Source organism: Oncorhynchus tshawytscha, unplaced genomic scaffold (assembly GCF_018296145.1).
Source record: "Oncorhynchus tshawytscha isolate Ot180627B unplaced genomic scaffold, Otsh_v2.0 Un_contig_1500_pilon_pilon, whole genome shotgun sequence".
Classification (NCBI taxonomy): Eukaryota; Metazoa; Chordata; class Actinopteri; order Salmoniformes; family Salmonidae; genus Oncorhynchus; species Oncorhynchus tshawytscha.
In genome coordinates, this window is record NW_024609256.1 from 65001 (window position 1) to 85314 (window position 20314).

The 20314-nt window shown below is 42.9% G+C and overlaps 1 pseudogene; it reads left to right on the forward strand.

Annotated features, from left to right (window-relative positions):
- Positions 1-20314, forward strand: part of LOC121844489 — a 70400-nt pseudogene that overhangs the window by 22757 nt on the left and 27329 nt on the right.

The window sequence follows — 20314 nt, forward strand, 5'->3', positions numbered from 1 at the left end:
GTACAGTACAATGAGTCAGTACAGTACAGTACAGTGAGTCAGTACAGTACAGTACAGTGAGTCAGTACAGTACAGTGAGTCAGTACAGTACAGTACAGTTAGTCAGTACAGTAGAGTGAGTCAGTACAGTAGAGTACACTGAGTCAGTACAGTACAGTGAGTCAGTACAGTAGAGTACACTGAGTCAGTACAGTACAGTTAGTCAGTACAGTGAGTCAGTACAGTACAGTACAGTGAGTCAGAACAGTACAGTTAGTCAGTACAGTGTGTCAGTACGGTACAGTACAGTACAGTACAGTGAGTCAGTGCAGTGAGTCAGTACAGTACAGTACAGTGAGTCAGTACAGTACAGTTAGTCAGTACAGTGAGTGATTACAGTACAGTACAGTGAGTCAGTACAGTACAGTTAGTCAGTACAGTGAGTCAGTACAGTACAGTACAGTACAGTACAGTGAGTCAGTACAGTACAGTACAGTGTGTGAGTACAGTACAGTACAGTGAGTGAGTACAGTACAGTACAGTACAGTGAGTCAGTACAGTACAGTACAGTGAGTCAGTACAGTACAGTTAGTCAGTACAGTGAGTCAGTACAGTACAGTACAGTACAGTACAGTGAGTCAGTACAGTAAAGTTAGTCAGTACAGTGAGTCAGTGCAGTGCTGTGAGTCAGTACAGTGAGTCAGTACAGTACAGTACAGTACAGTACAGTACAGTACAGTAAAGTTAGTCAGTACAGTGAGTCAGTACAGTACAGTACAGTGAGTCAGTACATTACAGTGAGCCAGTACAGTACAGTTAGTCAGTACAGTGAGCCAGTACAGTACAGTTAGTCAGTACAGTGAGTCAGTACAGTTAGTCAGTACAGTGAGTCAGTGCAGTGCTGTGCATTGCTTCCATAATACAATACAGAAGACTCCATTTAATAATATAGTAATATGTTACACTTTGCCTATCAGTCTCCTAAGGACAGTGTGATTATATATGTTTGTAAACAGCTACCTGCTGTCTGTCCATTCTGCTCCTGTGGAGAGCGAGGACCATTTAAATTAACAAGAGTTAGATCAGCGTCTCTGGGCCGGGGACTGGGGATGGCTAGGAAGAGGAGGAGAGGAAGAGGAGGAGAGAGGAGGTGAGGGGGGGGGGAGACAAGAGAGGGGATGGCTAGGAAGGGAGTATAGGAAGAGGAGAGAGGAGGAGAGGAGAGAGGGGATGGAGACAGACAGACAGACCTATTCTGTTACAGTAGCATCATGGAGAGAGACAGACCTACTCTGTTACAGTAGCATCATGGAGACAGACAGACCTATTCTGTTAGAGCAGCATCATGGAGACAGACAGACCTACTATGTTACAGTAGCATCATGGAGACAGACAGACCTACTCTGTTACAGTAGCATCATGGAGACAGACAGACCTATTCTGTTACAGTAGCATCATGGAGACAGACAGACCTATTCTGTTACAGCAGCATCATGGAGACAGACATATCTATTATGTTACAGTAGCATCATGGAGACAGACAGACCTATTCTGTTACAGTAGCATCATGGAGATAGACCAGCCTACTCTGTTACAGTAGCATCACGGAGACAGACAGACCTATTCTGTTACAGTAGCATCATGGAGACAGACAGACCTACTCTGTTACATTAGCATCATGGAGACAGACAGACCTATTCTGTTACAGTAGCATCATGGAGACAGATATATTCTGTTACAGTAGCATCATGGAGACAGACAGACCTATTCTGTTACAGTAGCATCATGGAGACAGACAGACCTACACTGTTACAGTAGCATCATGGAGACAGACAGACCTATTCTGTTACAGTAGCATCATGGAGACAGACCTATTCTGTTACAGTAGCATCATGGAGACAGACAGACCTACTCTGTTACAGTAGCATCAGGGAGACAGACAGACCTATTCTGTTACAGTAGAATCATGGAGACAGACAGACCTATTATGTTACAGTAGCATCATGGAGACAGACAGACCTATTCTGTTACAGTAGCATCATGGAGACAGACTTATTCTGTTACAGTAGCATCATGGAGATAGACAGACCTATTCTGTTACAGTAGCATCATGGAGACAGACATACCTATTCTGTTACAGTAGCATCATGGAGACAGACAGACCTACTCTGTTACAGTAGCATCATGGAGACAGACCTATTCTGTTACAGTAGCATCATGGAGACAGACCTACTCTGTTACAGTAGCATCATGGAGACAGACAGACCTACTCTGTTACAGTAGCATCATGGAGACAGACAGACCTATTATGTTACAGTAGCATCATGGAGACAGACAGACCTACTCTGTTACAGTAGCATCATGGAGACAGACAGACCTACTCTGTTACAGTAGCATCATGGAGAAAGACCTACTCTGTTACAGTAGCATCATGGAGACAGACATACCTATTATGTTACAGTAGCATCATGGAGACAGACAGACCTACTCTGTTACAGTAGCATCATGGAGACAGACAGGCCTATTCTGTTACAGTAGCATCATGGAGACAGACAGACCTATTCTGTTACAGTAGCATCATGGAGACAGACAGGCCTACTCTGTTACAGTAGCATCATGGAGACAGACAGACCTATTCTGTTACAGTAACATCATGGAGACAGACAGACCTATTCTGTTACAGTAACATCATGGAGACAGACAGACCTATTCTGTTACAGTAACATCATGGAGACAGACAGACCTATTCTGTTACAGTAACATCATGGAGACAGACAGACCTATTCTGTTACAGCAGCATAATGGAGACAGACAGACCTACTCTGTTACAGTAGCATCATGGAGACAGACAGGCCTACTCTGTTACAGTAGCATCATGGAGACAGACAGACCTATTCTGTTACAGTAGCATCATGGAGACAGACAGGCCTACTCTGTTACAGTAGCATCATGGAGACAGACAGACCTACTCTGTTACAGTAGCATCATGGAGACAGACAGACCTATTCTGTTACAGTAGCATCATGGAGACAGACAGACCTATTCTGTTACAGCAGCATCATGGAGACAGGCAGACCTATTCTGTTACAGTAGCATCATGGAGACAGACAGACCTACTCTGTTACAGTAACATCATGGAGACAGACAGACCTACTCTGTTACAGTAGCATCATGGAGACAGACAGACCTACTCTGTTGCAGTAGCATCATGGAGACAGACAGACCTACTCTGTTACAGTAGCATCATGGAGACAGACAGACCTACTCTGTTACAGTAGCATCATGGAGACAGACAGACCTACTCTGTTACAGTAGCATCATGGAGACAGACAGACCTACTCTGTTACAGTAGCATCATGGAGACAGACAGGCCTACTCTGTTACAGTAGCATCATGGAGACAGACAGACCTATTCTGTTACAGTAGCATCATGGAGACAGACAGACCTACTCTGTTACAGTAGCATCATGGAGACAGGCAGACCTATTCTGTTACAGTAGCATCATGGAGACAGACAGACCTACTCTGTTACAGTAACATCATGGAGACAGACAGACCTACTCTGTTACAGTAGCATCATGGAGACAGACAGACCTACTCTGTTGCAGTAGCATCATGGAGACAGACAGACCTACTCTGTTACAGTAGCATCATGGAGACAGACAGACCTACTCTGTTACAGTAGCATCATGGAGACAGACAGACCTACTCTGTTACAGTAGCATCATGGAGACAGACAGACCTACTCTGTTACAGTAGCATCATGGAGACAGACAGGCCTACTCTGTTACAGTAGCATCATGGAGACAGACAGACCTATTCTGTTACAGTAGCATCATGGAGACAGACAGACCTACTCTGTTACAGTAGCATCATGGAGACAGACAGACCTACTCTGTTACAGTAGCATCATGGAGACAGACAGACCTACTCTGTTACAGTAGCATCATGGAGACAGACAGGCCTACTCTGTTACAGTAGCATCATGGAGACAGACAGACCTACTCTGTTACAGTAGCATCATGGAGACAGACAGACCTACTCTGTTACAGTAGCATCATGGAGACAGACAGACCTATTCTGTTACAGTAGCATCATGGAGACAGACAGACCTACTCTGTTACAGTAGCATCATGGAGACAGACAGACCTACTCTGTTACAGTAGCATCATGGAGACAGACAGACCTACTCTGTTACAGTAGCATCATGGAGACAGACAGACCTATTCTGTTACAGTAGCATCATGGAGACAGACAGACCTACTCTGTTACAGTAGCATCATGGAGACAGACAGACCTACTCTGTTACAGTAGCATCATGGAGACAGACAGACCTACTCTGTTACAGTAGCATCATGGAGACAGACAGACCTACTCTGTTACAGTAGCATCATGGAGACAGACAGACCTATTCTGTTACAGTAGCATCATGGAGACAGACAGACCTACTCTGTTACAGTAGCATCATGGAGACAGACAGACCTACTCTGTTACAGTAGCATCATGGAGACAGACAGACCTACTCTGTTACAGTAGCATCATGGAGACAGACAGACCTACTCTGTTACAGTAGCATCATGGAGACAGACACACCTACTCTGTTACAGTAGCATCATGGAGACAGACAGACCTACTCTGTTACAGTAGCATCATGGAGACAGACAGACCTACTCTGTTACAGTAGCATCATGGAGACAGACAGACCTACTCTGTTACAGTAGCATCATGGAGACAGACAGACCTACTCTGTTACAGTAGCATCATGGAGACAGACAGACCTATTCTGTTACAGTAGCATCATGGAGACAGACAGACCTACTCTGTTACAGTAGCATCATGGAGACAGACAGACCTACTCTGTTACAGTAGCATCATGGAGACAGACAGACCTACTCTGTTACAGTAGCATCATGGAGACAGACAGACCTACTCTGTTACAGTAGCATCATGGAGACAGACACACCTACTCTGTTACAGTAGCATCATGGAGACAGACAGACCTACTCTGTTACAGTAGCATCATGGAGACAGACAGACCTACTCTGTTACAGTAGCATCATGGAGACAGACAGACCTACTCTGTTACAGTAGCATCATGGAGACAGACAGACCTACTCTGTTACAGTAGCATCATGGAGACAGACAGACCTACTCTGTTACAGTAGAATTTCAAGGGTCATTCTCAGCTGTGTGAAGTAGTTTCAATTTTCACATGGAGATCTAATCTCTATCTCCCCCTTCTCTCTATCTCCCCCTTCTCTCTATCTCCCCCTTGTCTCTCTCTTTCTCCCCCACCACCCCCTTCTCTCTCTCTTTCTCCCCCTTCTCTCTATCTTTCACCCCCTCTCCACCCCCTTCTCTCTCTCTTTCTCCTCCCACCATCCCCTTCTCTCTCTCTTTCTCCCCACACCATCCCCTTCTCTCTCTTTCTCCCCCCACCACCTCCCTTCTCTCTCTCTTTCTCCCCCCACCATCCCCTTCTCTCTCTCTTTCTCCCCCACCACCTCCCTTCTCTCTCTTTCTCCTCCCACCATCCCCTTCTCTCTCTCTTTCTCCCCCACCAGCCCCTTCTCTCTCTCTTTCTCCCCCACCAGCCCCCTTCTCTCTCTCTTTCTCCCCCCCACCATCACCTTCTCTCTCTTTCTCCCCCACCAGCCCCTTCTCTCTCTCTCTTTCTCCCCACCAGCCCCTTCTCTCTCTCTCTCTTTCTCCCCCACCATCCCCTTCTCTCTCTCTTTCTACCCCCCACCATCCCCTTCTCTCTCTCTTTCTCCTCCCCACCAGCCCCTTCTCTCTCTCTTTCTCCCCCACCAGCCCCTTCTCTCTCTCTTTCTCCCCCACCATCCCCTTCTCTCTCTCTTTCTCCCCCCACCATCACCTTCTCTCTCTTTCTCCCCCACCATCCCCTTCTCTCTCTCTTTCTTTCTCCCCCACCTCCCCCCTTCTCTCTCTCTTTCTCCCCCACCAGCCCCTTCTCTCTCTCTTTCTCCCCCACCAGCCCCTTCTCTCTCTCTCTTTCTCCCCCACCAGCCCCTTCTCTCTCTCTTTCTCCCCCCACCAGCCCCTTCTCTCTCTCTTTCTCCCCCACCATCACCTTCTCTCTCTTTCTCCCCCCACCAGCCCCTTCTCTCTCTCTCTTTCTCTCCCCCACCATCCCCTTCTCTCTCTCTTTCTCCCCCACCAACCCCTTCTCTCTCCTCCCACCATCCCCTTCTCTCTCTCTTTCTCCCCACAATCCCCTTCTCTCTCTCTTTCTCCCCCACAATCCCCTTCTCTCTCTCTTTCTCCTCCCACCATCCCCTTCTCTCTCTTTCTCCCCTCCACAATCCCCTTCTCTCTCTCTTTCTCCTCCCACAATCCCCTTCTCTCTCTCTTTCTCCCCCACCAGCCCCTTCTCTCTCTCTTTCTCCTCCCACCAGCCCCTTCTCTCTCTCTTTCTCCCCCACAATCCCCTTCTCTCTCTCTCTCTTTCTCCTCCCACAATCCCCTCTCTCTCTCTCTTTCTCCCCACCAGCCCCTTCTCTCTCTCTTTCTCCTCCCACCAGCCCCTTCTCTCTCTCTTTCTCTCCCCCACCAGCCCCTTCTCTCTCTCTTTCTCCCCCACCATCCCCTTCTCTCTCTCTTTCTCCTCCCACCAGCCCCTTCTCTCTCTCTTTCTCCCCCACCAGCCCCTTCTCTCTCTTCTCCCCCCCACCATCCCTTTCTCTCTCTTCTCCCCCCCACCATCCCCTTCTCTCTCTCTTTCTCTTCCCAGCAGCCAATGACACATGACCATTTTAACAGGTTATACAATTCAGCTAATGGCAGATGTCCATATAAAAAGGGTTTTAACCAATGGGGTTCTAAAGCCTGTGACTTGTCCATGTTGGGGGGGGGGGAAGGGGGGTTCTGAAATCTTCAGCCAATGACGTGTCCATGTTGGGGGTTCTGAAATCTTCAGCCAATGACATGTCCATGTTGGGGGGGTTCTGAAATCTTCAGCCAATGACATGTCCATGTTGGGTAGGAGGGGAGGAGTTCTGAAATCTCCAGCCAATGAAAGATGTCCATATAAAGAAGTGGCATTGAAGTTTCAGCCAATCACAGATGTCATTATTTCTGCGTTTCCACAGCAACACCACAGAGGCGGGCGGGACCTACATTAAAAAGTGCTGTAAAGGATTCTGCATCGACATCCTGAAGAAGATCGCGAAGTACGTGAAGTTCACCTACGATCTCTACCTGGTTACCAACGGTAAACACGGGAAGAAGATCAACAACGTGTGGAACGGGATGGTGGGAGAGGTGAGTGATTAATAATTATAATATGTTATAATATCATACAGGTGATTGTTAGTTTAGTCTGTCCTGTCTCATAGTTAAAACAACATTGTAGTTTACGCAGCTAATGGTTAAAGGTAGTCTCAGCATTAAACTGTACTATTATTTTTGCTGTGTTTAGCTAATGGCTAAAGGCTAGTCTTAGCAATATACTGTAGCATCATTTTACTGTGTTTCCCTAATGGCTAAAAGGCTAGTCTCAGCAATATACTGTAGCATCATTTTACTGTGTTTCCCTAATGGCTAAAAGGCTAGTCTCAGCAATATACTGTAGCATCATTTTACTGTGTTTCCTAATGGCTAAAAGGCTAGTCTCAGCAATAGCATCATTTTACTGTGTTTAGCTAACGGCTAAAGGCTAGTCTCAGCAATAGCATCATTTTACTGTGTTTAGCTAACGGCTAAAGGCTAGTCTCAGCAATATACTGTAGCATTATTTTACTGTGTTTAGCTAACGGCTAAAGGCTAGTCTCAGCATTATACTGTAGCATCATTTTACTGTGTTTAGCTAACGGCTAAAGGCTAGTCTCAGCATTATACTGTAGCATCATTTTACTGTGTTTAGCTAACGGCTAAAGGCTAGTCTCAGCATTATACTGTAGCATCATTTTACTGTGTTTAGCTAACGGCTAAAGGCTAGTCTCAGCATTATATTGTAGCATTATAATATACAGCGGTGACTTCCTACTGACGACATCAACAACACCACGATAACACACTAGATTAAAGATTAACCCAGAACCTGTCTCTCCCTCCTTCACTCCATCTCTCTCCATGTCTTTCTCCCCCACTCTCCCTCCCTCCTCCCTCTATCATTCCTTCACTCCTTCCCACCCTCCTCCTTCTCTCTCCCTCCTTCACTCCATCTCTCTCCATGTCTTTCTCCCCCACTCTCCCTCCCTCCTCCCTCTCTCATTCCCTCCCTCCTCCCTCTCTCCTCCCTCTCTCCTTCCCACCCTCCTCCTTCTCTCTCCTTCCTTCCCCCCTCCCTCCTCCCTCTCTCCTTCCCTCTCTCCTTCCCTCCCTCCTCCCTCTCTCCTCCCTATCTCCTTCCCTCTCTCCTCCCTCTCCTTCTCTCTCCTTCCCTCCCTCCTCCCTCTCTCCTCCCTCTCTCCCTCCCTCTCTCCTTCCCTTTCTCCTCCCTCTCTCCTTCCCTCCCTCCTCCTCTCTCTTTCCCTTCCTCCTCACTCTCTCCTTCCTTGCTTCCCTCCCTCCTCTCTCTCCTTTCCTCCTCTCTCCTCTCCTACATCCCTCCCTCCCTCCCAGGTGGTCTATAAGAAAGCTGTCATGGCCGTCGGCTCTCTGACGATCAATGAGGAGCGTTCTGAGGTCATCGATTTCTCCGTCCCGTTCGTGGAAACTGGAATAAGCGTCATGGTCTCCCGTAGCAACGGAACCGTCTCCCCGTCCGCCTTTCTTGGTAACCCTCGCCGTGTTTTGGGGACATTTGAGTTGTCTGTGTTGTTTCACCACCTGACAGATTGTGTTTATCAACTTTAAAAAAAAAAACAGAACTGTCCCTCTCATATTCTGTCAAAACATGCTGCATCTGTCGGCTTCATTAAAACACACAGCACCACTAACAGGACTGATCTATACAGCACCACTAACAGGACTGATCTATACAGCACCACTAACAGGACTGATCTATACAGCACCACTAACAGGACTGATCTATACAGCACCACTAACAGGACTGATCTACACAGCACCACTAACAGGACTGATCTATACAGCACCACTAACAGGACTGATCTATACAGCACCACTAACAGGACTGGTCTACACAGCACCACTAACATGACTGATCTATACAGCACCACTAACAGGACTGATCTACACAGCACCACTAACAGGACTGATCTATACAGCACCACTAACAGGACTGATCTATACAGCACCACTAACAGGACTGATCTATACAGCACCACTAACAGGACTGATCTATACAGCACCACTAACAGGACTGATCTACACAGCACCACTAACAGGACTGATCTACACAGCACCACTAACAGGACTGATCTATACAGCACCACTAACAGGACTGATCTACACAGCACCACTAACAGTATGGAGGAAGACAGGACTGATCTATACAGCACCACTAACAGGACTGATCTATACAGCACCACTAACAGGACTGATCTATACAGCACCACTAACAGGACTGATCTATACAGCACCACTAACAGGACTGATCTACACAGCACCACTAACAGGACTGATCTATACAGCACCACTAACAGGACTGATCTACACAGCACCACTAACAGGACTGATCTACACAGCACCACTAACAGGACTGATCTACACAGCACCACTAACAGGACTGATCTACACAGCACCACTAACAGGACTGATCTATACAGCACCACTAACAGTATGGAGGAAGTCAGGACTGTGTGTATCTAATCTGATGTGTGTCTCTGTGTGTCTAATCTGATGTGTGTCTCTGTGTGTATCTAATCTGATGTGTGTCTCTGTGGTATCTAATCTGATGTGTGTCTCTGTGTGTATCTAATCTGATGTGTGTCTCTGTGTGTATCTAATCTGATGTGTGTCTCTCTGTGTCTCTGTGTATCTAATCTGATGTGTGTCCCTGTGTGTCTCTGTGTCTCTGTGTGTATCTAATCTGATGTGTGTCTCTGTGTCTCTGTGTATCTAATCTGATGTGTGTCTCTGTGTCTCTGTGTATCTAATCTGATGTGTGTCTCTGTGTGTATCTAATCTGATGTGTGTCTCTCTGTGTCTCTGTGTATCTAATCTGATGTGTGTCCCTGTGTGTCTCTGTGTCTCTGTGTGTATCTAATCTGATGTGTGTCTCTGTGTGTCTCTGTGTATCTAATCTGATGTGTGTCCCTGTGTGTCTCTGTGTGTCTCTGTGTATCTAATCTGATGTGTGTCCTGTGTGTCTCTGTGTCTCTGTGTGTATCTAATCTGATGTGTGTCTCTGTGTGTATCTAATCTGATGTGTGTCTCTCTGTGTCTCTGTGTATCTAATCTGATGTGTGTCTCTCTCTGTGTGTATTCATGTCTCTTCTCTCTGTCTCTCTCTGTGTGTATCTAATCAGATGTTTGTGTGTGTATTCATGTCTCTTCTCTCTGTCTCTCTCTGTGTGTATTCATGTCTCTTCTCTCTGTCTCTCTCTGTGTGTATTCATGTCTCTTCTCTCTGTCTCTCTCTGTGTGTATTCATGTCTCTTCTCTCTGTCTCTCTCTGTGTGTATTCATGTCTCTTCTCTCTGTCTCTCTCTGTGTGTATTCATGTCTCTTCTCTCTGTCTCTCTCTGTGTGTATTCATGTCTCTTCTCTCTGTCTCTCTCTGTGTGTATTCATGTCTCTTCTCTCTGTCTCTCTCTGTGTGTATTCATGTGTCTTCTCTCTGTGTGTTTCAGAGCCGTTCAGTGCGACGGTGTGGATCATGATGTTTGTGATGCTGTTGTTGGTAACAGCAATGGCTGTGTTCATGTTTGAATACATCAGCCCTCTGGGCTTTAACAGGAACCTGGCACAGGGTAGAGGTAGGTACACACACACACACACACACACACACACACACACACACACACACACACACACGCGCACACGCGCACACGCACACGCGCACACACACACACACACACACACACACACGCGCACGCGCGCACACACACACACACACACACACACACACACACACACACACACACACACACACACACACACACACACACACACATATTTTTAAGTCTGAATTTACCTTTTCCTTCCTTCCTTCCTTCCTTCCTTCCTTCCTTCCTTCCTTCCTTCCTTCCTTCCTTCTTTCCCTCCCTCCCTCCCTCCCTCCCTCCCTCCCTCCCTCCCTCCCTCCCTCCCTCCTTCCTTCTTTCTTTCCCTCCCTCCCTCCCTCCCTCCCTCCCTCCCTCCCTCCCTCCCTCCCTCCCTCCCTCCCTCCCTCCCTCCCTCCCTCCCTCCCTCCCTCCCTCCCTCCCTCCCTCCTTCCTTCCTTCTTTCTTTCCCTCCCTCCCTCCCTCCCTCCCTCCCTCCCTCCCTACCCTCCCTCCCTCCCTCTCTCCCTCCAGACCCCACGGCCCATCGTTCACTATGGGTAAGGCGGTGTGGCTGCTGTGGGGTCTGGTGTTCAACAACTCTGTCCCGGTTCAGAACCCTAAAGGCACCACCAGTAAGTTCATAGTGTCGGTGTGGGCCTTCTTCGCCGTCATCTTCCTGGCCTCTTACACAGCCAACCTGGCTGCCTTCATGATCCAGGAGGAGTTTGTAGACCAGGTCACGGGACTGTCTGACAACAAGGTAATGTTTTACTGTTTATACTCTCAGCATGTTAAGAATGATAGTTATAATAACATAGATTTGATAAATAAAACAATTTTAAAAAAGTTTTTTTTTTATGTACGATGTTCCAGTCCCATTGAGAATTTCGCCGGGGCAAAGAATAACTTCTGGTGACCTTAAGAACTCATGTTAGCTCCCTAGAGCTGATGCCACCCCCCCCCTACACAAAGGGGGCTTTAGCTCAGAGAGCTAACACTATCTTGAGCTACACCGATTCCCTGTGTTGAATACGCTGTCGCTGTCGATATACACGGCCCGGAGTTTAGAGATAGAGATAGAGGCAGGGCCTAGAAATAGGGTTTTTAGTAGATCGTGTGTTCACCTAGATCTTTACATTTACATTTAGTTTAGAGATAGAGATAGAGGCAGGGCCTAGAAATAGGGTTTTTAGTAGATCGTGTGTTCACCTAGATCTTTACATTTACAATCTATGTCTGTATGTTCTGTGCTGCCTTCACGTCCTCACAGAACGATCGGAAATGCACAATTTCGAGTCGGAACTACAAACGAGGAAACTAGAGTTACAATCTTGTAACCCCATCGGATTCCCCGTCGGAATGTTTCCGAGATTCCGAGATTCCGCAGAGCGCGTGAAGCTAGCATAGAGGCTAGGGAATCACAGCATAGTCACCTACTTTATGTCAGCTTCAGTTCTATTGTCCCATAGACTTAAATAGACAGCTCTAGTGTTCCCGAAGACTGTTTTTAGCATGGGCCCTCTATCTACCTCTGGGGACCTACTGTCCCATAAATATAGATAGATAGCTCTAATGCCCCCAAAGCCTGTTTTTAGCATGGGCCCTCTATCTACCTCTATGGACCTACTGTCCCATAAATATAGATAGATAGCTCTAATGCCCCCAAAGCCTGTTTTTAGCATGGGCCCTCTATCTACCTCTATGGACCTACTGTCCCATAAATATAGATAGATAGCTCTAATGCCACAAAGCCTGTTTTAAGCATGGGCCCTCTATCTACCTCTGGGGACCTACTGTCCCATAAATATAGATAGATAGCTCTAATGCCCCCAAAGCCTGTTTTTAGCATGGGCCAGAGACATTGAGGACATTCACCATTTTTTAAAGTAGCCAACTGGGCGGGACTTCCTGTGGGTTAAGGAAGGGTTGTTCACATAACTCCATCCGGGTCATTAGGACGGATCAGCCAATGAATTACACTGCTCAGTTTAACATTCCCTAACTGCAGGAGCCTGTAAATCACCAGCTTGACTTTAATAAACAGGGTCAGATTATATTAAATCACCAAGCTTGACTTTAATTAACAGGTTCATTTGGTAGTAAATCACAGAGCTTGACTTTAATAAACAGGTTCATTTGATAGTAAATCACCAAGCTTGACTTTAATAAACAGGTTCATTTGATAGTAAATCACCAAGCTTGACTTTAATAAACAGGTTCATTTGATAGTAAATCACCAGCTTGACTTTAATAAACAGGGTCAGATTATATTAAATCACCAAGCTTGACTTTAATAAACAGGTTCATTTGATAGTAAATCACCAAGCTTGACTTTAATTAACAGGTTCATTTGGTAGTAAATCACAGAGCTTGACTTTAATAAACAGGTTCATTTGATAGTAAATCACCAAGCTTGACTTTAATAAACAGGTTCATTTGATAGTAAATCACCAAGCTTGACTTTAATTAACAGGTTCAGATTATATTAAATCACCAAGCTTGACTTTAATAAACAGGTTCATTTGATAGTAAATCACCAAGCTTGACTTTAATAAACAGGGTCAGATTATATTAAATCACCAAGCTTGACTTTAATAAACAGGTTCATTTGATAGTAAATCACCAAGCTTGACTTTAATTAACAGGGTCAGATTATATTAAATCACAAGCTTGACTTTAATAAACTGGTTCATTTGATAGTAAATCACCAAGCTTGACTTTAATTAACAGGGTCAGATTATATTAAATCACAAGCTTGACTTTAATAAACTGGTTCATTTGATAGTAAATCACCAAGCTTGACTTTAATTAACAGGTTCATTTGGTAGTAAATCACCAAGCTTGACTTTAATAAACTGGTTCATTTGATAGTAAATCACAAGCTTGACTTTAATAAACAGGTTCATTTGGTAGTAAATCACCAAGCTTGACTTTAATAAACAGGTTCATTTGGTAGTAAATCACCAAGCTTGACTTTAATAAACAGGTTCATTTGGTAGTAAATCACCAGCTTGACTTTAATTAACAGGTTCATTTGGTAGTAAATCACAAGCTTGACTTTAATAAACAGGTTCATTTGGTAGTAAATCACCAAGCTTGACTTTAATAAACAGGTTCATTTGGTAGTAAATCACAGAGCTTGACTTTAATTAACAGGTTCATTTGATAGTAAATCACCAGCTTGACTTTAATTAACAGGTTCATTTGGCAGGTGCTAAGTTTGTTTACTGAAATAAGAAAAATAAGAAATGAACTACTTTTAAAATGGAGACCAAACTCAGTGGTCTTGTCTCGGCCTTGAGATTGAAAGGTTGGGAGTTCCATCCCCGGCCGAGTCATACCAAAGACCAAAGCCAAGGCTACTTGCTTAAATTATGAGAAGGCCCTCAATGATGCTGCCCATGCTGTAAAGAAAGGCCCTCTATCTACCTCTATGGAGGTACTGTCCCATAGACTTTGATAGACAACTCTAGTGCCCCAAAAAACGTGTTTTAGCATGGGCCCTCTATCTACCTCTATGGAGGTACTGTCCCATAGACTTTGATAGACAACTCTAGTGCCCCAAAAAACGTGTTTTAGCATGGGCCTTCTATCGACCTCTATGGACATACTGTCCCATAGACTTTGATAGACAACTCTAGTGCCCCAAAAAACGTTTTTTAGCATGGGCCTTCTATCTACCTCTATGGATCTGTTGTCCTCATCCTGTCTCCATTAACATCTAATGTCCTGTTTTTGTTTGTGTCCTTAAATCATCTACAGGTACGTATTTATCACGATTTATCAGGCTATTACAGAAGCCTGGAGTTGTTTCCTGGTTGAGAGGGGGGGGAAACTCCCGGGACGTAATAATAATAATGATTGTTTTACGACCGATGAATGCCACGCCATTGTAACCGTAGTAACGAAGTTCTCGAGGCGTTGTGGACCGTGCTGACCAATAGAAGTGAAAAGGTCCATCTACTGTGCGGCCTGCTCGGGGCCCAGGACACACCTACACTACACTGGGATGTAGAGCTGGACTGCAGGATGGAAACACGGCTGATCCATGGTGCTTAGATCAGAGAGAGAGAGAGAGAGAGAGAGGGGTTTAGAGGAGTGGGGGACAGAGAGCAGGGACACACACACACCCACACACACACACACCTACACTACACTGGGATGTAGAGCTGGACTGCAGGATGGAAACACGGCTGATCCATGGTGCTTAGATCAGAGAGAGAGAGAGAGAGAGGGTTTAGAGGAGTGGGGGACAGAGAGCAGGGACACACACACACCCACACACACACACACCTACACTACACTGGGATGTAGAGCTGGACTGCAGGATGGAAACACGGCTGATCCATGGTGCTTAGATCAGAGAGAGAGAGAGAGAGAGAGAGAGGGGTTTAGAGGAGTGGGGGACAGAGAGCAGGGACACACACACACCCACACACACAAAATACACACACACATAGTTGGCTAAGGAAGTTTAAACTCCCCCACAGAACCTTGACAGTATAGCTCCAGTTTATGATCCTCTAGCAGCGGTAGAATCCTATCCACTACACAGCTGATTGGCCAGTGTTACCAGTGTTGATTTGTCAGTGCAACATTTCTGGTGTTTCTCTCTTGGACTCAGTGGAGACAAGAAGGTTGATTCACATTTTCCCCATCAAAGCCAGTTCGTCTGCTTTTAAAAAATTATACTCCTCTAATTTGGGACTGATTTTGACCTGGGACTCTAGCTGGGTGCAGTTAATTATCAAGTAGAAAACCAGCAGTACTCTGTACTTATAATAATATTAATAATAATAATAATGATCAGGTAGAGCAGAAAACCAGCAGTACTCTGTACTTATAATAATATTAATAATAATAATAATGATCAGGTAGAGCAGAAAACCAGCAGTACTCTGTACTTATAATAATATTAATAATAATAATGATAAGGTAGAGCAGAAAACCAGCAGTACTCTGTACTTATAATAATATTAATAATAATAATAATAATGATCAGGTAGAGCAGAAAACCAGCAGTACTCTGTACTTATAATAATATTAATAATAATAATAATGATCAGGTAGAGCAGAAAACCAGCAGAACTCTGTACTTATAATAATATTAATAATAATAATAATAATAATGATCAGGTAGAGCAGAAAACCAGCAGTACTCTGTACTTATAATAATATTAATAATAATAATAATGATCAGGTAGAGCAGAAAACCAGCAGTACTCTGTACTTATAATAATATTAATAATAATAATAATAATGATCAGGTAGAGCAGAAAACCAGCAGTACTCTGTACTTATAATAATATGAATAATAATAATAATGATCAGGTAGAGCAGAAAACCAGCAGAACTCTGTACTTATAATAATATTAATAATAATAATAATGATCAGGTAGAGCAGAAAATCAGCAGTACTCTGTACTTATAATTATATTACTAATAATAATAATGATCAGGTAGAGCAGAAAACCAGCAGAACTTTGTACTTATAATAATATTAATAAAAATAATAATGATCAGGTAGAGCAGAAAACCAGCAGTACTCTGTACTTATAATAATATTAATAATAATAATAATAATAATGATCAGGTAGAGCAGAAAACCAGCAGTACTCTGTACTTATAATAATATTAATAATAATAATAATGATCAGGTAGAGCAGAAAACCAGCAGTACTCTGTACTTATAATAATATTAATAATAATAATAATGATCAGGTAGAGCAGAAAACCAGCAGTACTCTGTACTTATAATAATATTAATAATAATAATAATGATCAGGTAGAGCAGAAAACCAGCAGTACTCTGTACTTATAATAATATTAATAATAATAATGATCAGGTAGAGCAGAAAACCAGCAGTACTCTGTACTTATAATAATATTAATAATAATAATAATAATGATCAGGTAGAGCAGAAAACCAGCAGTACTCTGTACTTATAATAATATTAATAATAATAATAATGATCAGGTAGAGCAGAAAACCAGCAGAACTCTGTACTTATAATAATATTAATAATAATAATAATAATAATGATCAGGTAGAGCAGAAAACCAGCAGTACTCTGTACTTATAATAATATTAATAATAATAATAATGATCAGGTAGAGCAGAAAACCAGCAGTACTCTGTACTTATAATAATATTAATAATAATAATAATAATGATCAGGTAGAGCAGAAAACCAGCAGTACTCTGTACTTATAATAATATGAATAATAATAATAATGATCAGGTAGAGCAGAAAACCAGCAGAACTCTGTACTTATAATAATATTAATAATAATAATAATGATCAGGTAGAGCAGAAAATCAGCAGTACTCTGTACTTATAATTATATTACTAATAATAATAATGATCAGGTAGAGCAGAAAACCAGCAGAACTTTGTACTTATAATAATATTAATAAAAATAATAATGATCAGGTAGAGCAGAAAACCAGCAGAACTCTGTACTTATAATAATATCAATAATAATAATAATAATAATGATCAGGTAGAGCAGAAAACCAGCAGTACTCTGTACTTATAATAATATTAATAATAATAATAATGATCAGGTAGAGCAGAAAACCAGCAGTACTCTGTACTTATAATAATATAATAATAATAATAATAATGATCAGGTAGAGCAGAAAACCAGCAGTACTCTGTACTTATAATAATATGAATAATAATAATAATGATCAGGTAGAGCAGAAAACCAGCAGAACTCTGTACTTATAATAATATTAATAATAATAATAATGATCAGGTAGAGCAGAAAATCAGCAGTACTCTGTACTTATAATAATATTAATAATAATAATAATGATCAGGTAGAGCAGAAAACCAGCAGAACTTTGTACTTATAATAATATTAATAAAAAATAATAATGATCAGGTAGAGCAGAAAACCAGCAGTACTCTGTACTTATAATAATATTAATAATAATAATAATGATCAGGTAGAGCAGAAAACCAGCAGTACTCTGTACTTATAATAATATTAATAATAATAATAATGATCAGGTAGAGCAGAAAACCAGCAGTACTCTGTACTTATAATAATATTAATAATAATAATAATAATGATCAGGTAGAGCAGAAAACCAGCAGTACTCTGTACTTATAATAATTAATAATAATAATAATGATCAGGTAGAGCAGAAAACCAGCAGTACTCTGTACTTATAATAATATTAATAATAATAATAATGATCAGGTAGAGCAGAAAACCAGCAGTACTCTGTACTTATAATAATATTAATAATAATAATAATGATCAGGTAGAGCAGAAAACCAGCAGTACTCTGTACTTATAATAATATTAATAAAAATAATAATGATCAGGTAGAGCAGAAAACCAGCAGAACTTTGTACTTATACTAATATTAATAATAATAATAATGATCAGGTAGAGCAGAAAACCAGCAGTACTCTGTACTTATAATAATATTAATAATAATAATAATGATCAGGTAGAGCAGAAAGGTAGAGCCACTTTGTTTTATACTGGAGTCGGTATGCAGTCGCCCCCCTAAAAAAATAAAATAAATTGCCCCGGCCCAAGTCAAGCAGTGGCTACCTGCGACAGGACGTAAGGAGCTGCTATCCGTCACCGTGGGAACGACGTGCGATCGGTTCTGATCAGATGTAATTGTATCAGCATTGATTTGATTCTGTGTTGTTTTTTGTTACCTGTATGTTGATGTAGAATGATGTTTTATTTGAGGTATTTTGTGTTTCCCTCGTCGTTTGACGTGTTACGGTTTTGATTTGTGTCACGTTACTAGGCAGTAAGTATACAAGTTATTAGTAACTGAATGTATATAAGTTTCCTTATATACCCTCCACATTGACACTCTACCGTAACACCCTGTATATAGCCTCCACATTGACTCTGTACCGTAATACCCTGTATATAGCCTCCCATTGACTCTGTACTGTAATAGCTGTATATAGCCACCACATTGACACTCTACCGTAATACCCTGTATATAGCCTCCACATTGACTCTGTACCGTAACACCCTGTATATAGCCTCCACATTGACTCTGTACTGTAATACCCTGTATATAGCCTCCACATTGACTCTGTACCGTAATACCCTGTATATAGCCTCCACATTGACACTCTACCGTAATACCCTGTATATAGCCTCCACATTGACACTCTACCGTAATACCCTGTATATAGCCTCCACATTGACTCTGTACCGTAACACCCTGTATATAGCTTCCACATTGACTCTGTACCGTAATACCCTGTATATAGCCTCCACATTGACACTCTACCGTAATACCCTGTATATAGCCTCCACATTGACACTCTACCGTAATACCCTGTATATAGCCTCCACATTGACTCTGTACCGTAATACCCTGTATATAGCCTCCACATTGACACTCTACCGTAATACCCTGTATATAGCCTCCACATTGACTCTGTACTGTAATACCCTGTATATGGCCTCCACATTGACTCTGTACCGTAATACCCTGTATATAGCCTCCACATTGACACTCTACCGTAATACCCTGTATATAGCCTCCACATTGACACTCTACCGTAATACCCTGTATATAGCCTCCACATTGACACTCTACCGTAATACCCTGTATATAGCCTCCACATTGACTCTGTACCGTAATACCCTGTATATAGCCTCCACATTGACTCTACCGTAATAACCTGTATATAGCCTCCACATTGACTCTGTACCGTATACCCTGTATATACCCTGTAATACCCTTTATATAGCCTCCACATTGACTCTCTACCGTAATACCCTGTATATAGCCTCCACATTGACTCTGTACCGTAATACCCTGTATATAGCCTCCACATTGACTCTGACCGTAATACCTGTATATAGCCTCCACTATGACTCTGTACCGGTACCCCTGTATATAGCCTCCACATTGACTCTCTACCGTAATACCCTTTATATAGCCTCCCATTGACTCTGTACCGTAATACCCTGTATATAGCCTCCACATTGACACTCTACCGTAATACCCTGTATATAGCCTCCACATTGACTCTGTACCGTAACACCCTGTATATAGCCTCCACATTGACTCTGTACCGTAACACCCTGTATATAGCCTCCACATTGACTCTCTACCGTAATACCCTGTATATAGCTCCACATTGACACTCTACCGTAATACCCTGTATATAGCCTCCACATTGACTCTGTACCAGTAATACCCTGTATATAGCTCCACATTGACTCTGTACCGTAATACCCTGTATATATCCACATTGACTCTGTACCGTAATACCCTGTATATAGCCTCCACATTGACTCTGTACCAGTACCCCTGTATATAGCCTCCACATTGACTCTGTACCGTAATACCCTGTAAATAGCCTCCACATTGACTCTGTACCGTAACACCCTGTATATAGCCTCCACATTGACTCTGTACCGTAATACCCTGTATATAGCCTCCACATTGACTCTGTACCGTAATACCCTGTATATAG